We start from the raw sequence: 1,386 nt of genomic DNA on the forward strand, positions 1-1,386 counted from the left end.
GGGGCAGGGGTGCACGGGGCAGGGGCCTGGCTGCTCCCAGACTTGCCTCTGAGCCCTGGTGCTGCTCATCCTTTGCTCCGTTTGTTCCAAAAAGAGCCTGTCGCCAAGAAAGGGCAGTAAGAGGAAGAGGGATGTGACTCTGTGTCCGGAGGTGCGGCAGCCACTGACAAGGACAGGGAGAGGGCTGGGGGGAGGGCCAAGACTGGGCTGTGCAGTTCACCTCATTCTCAGCCAGCGCCTGCTTAGCCAGGTAGTACTCCCGCTTCACTTTGATCTCCACAGACTCTGGGATGTCAGGCACCAGGAGGTCCAGGAGCCGGCCGATGGAGAAAACCACATGCTGGGAGCAGAGGAAGGTACTCAGCCCACCCAAACGCCCAGAGTGGCCTTCACAGGCCCAGGCAGGCCAGGGCTCCAGCACCTGCTCCCAGCTGTGGGTAGAGCTAGAAAGCAGCTGTGCAAGAAAAGGAACCCCAGAAGGGGCAGAGGCCACCCCAGCTTTTGTGGCCCTGGAGCTCCTGTGGAGACACCACAACGCCCAGGCACGCACGTCCACACCACAAGCCAGGTTTGAGGCCAGGCAGGGAAAACGCAGGTGCAGAGAAGAGCTCTGATTTGACCAAGATGACAAGATGACACAGCAGAAAGTGATCGCAGCGACCCCTCACCACGTGCTCGAATTACGCAAAGCACAGGGTGGGGGCGTCATGCCATGGATGGGAGAATCAGCAGGTGCCCCGGCTACCTCAAACACAATGACGAAGGCCAGGCGGATGGCAAGAAGATTCCAGTAGGTCTGGGAATAATGCCCATCGTCATCCCGGAAAGCCCGATACCTGCAGCAGACACAGGACTCAGTAGGTGGAGCCAGGGCAGAGCGCTGGCTGGGCAGGGGCCTCTGGAATTAGCCTGTCTCCCCTTTTCCCGCCGTTTCCCTCTCAGATCCCATGTTCCAGTCCTGGCTCTTCATCGAGGGTGCCTGGAATGGGGGTTATCCCCAAACAGGACACTCTGACAATACCTGTGACCGGTGGGTTCCAGAGGCAAATGTGCTGGACACTGGGCTAAACTGGACCCCCTCCCAGTGGAAACGCTTCATTTTCTAGCAGATGTGACAGGCCAGTAAGTCTGTGCTTCTATGGATGACGTCAGTCTACTTACAGGGTGAAAACGCGCCGCCTGCTGGCCCCTGTGAGATCAGCACCTGCTCAGACTGTCCCTGCCCGCAGTGCCCTCCCTCCCCAGCATAAGCCACCCTCGGCTTCACTTGCTATTTCAGACTCTGACATCTTCCTGTGTCTCTGTCACATGGTCAAGATGTGACATTCCATTTTCTTTTCTTTTTTGAGACGGAGTCTCGCTCTGTCGCCCAGGCTGGAGTGCAGT

At 58.2% G+C, this 1,386-nt stretch overlaps 1 long non-coding RNA gene across 1 annotated transcript in view; it reads right to left on the reverse strand.

Moving 5' to 3' along the window:
* The window catches only part of LOC105551221, a 14,929-nt gene extending 13,879 nt beyond the window's left edge, over positions 1 to 1,050 (reverse strand). Inside the window, exons 1-2 of the long non-coding RNA XR_001007836.1 lie at positions 221 to 1,050; positions 47 to 97 (exon numbers count right to left, since the gene is read on the reverse strand). This is a non-coding gene — a long non-coding RNA (uncharacterized LOC105551221). The remainder of the gene's footprint in view (positions 1 to 46; positions 98 to 220) is intronic.
* Between the last annotated feature and the right edge of the window lie 336 nt (positions 1,051 to 1,386).

Source organism: Mandrillus leucophaeus, unplaced genomic scaffold, assembly GCF_000951045.1.
Source record: "Mandrillus leucophaeus isolate KB7577 unplaced genomic scaffold, Mleu.le_1.0 Scaffold510, whole genome shotgun sequence".
Classification (NCBI taxonomy): Eukaryota; Metazoa; Chordata; class Mammalia; order Primates; family Cercopithecidae; genus Mandrillus; species Mandrillus leucophaeus.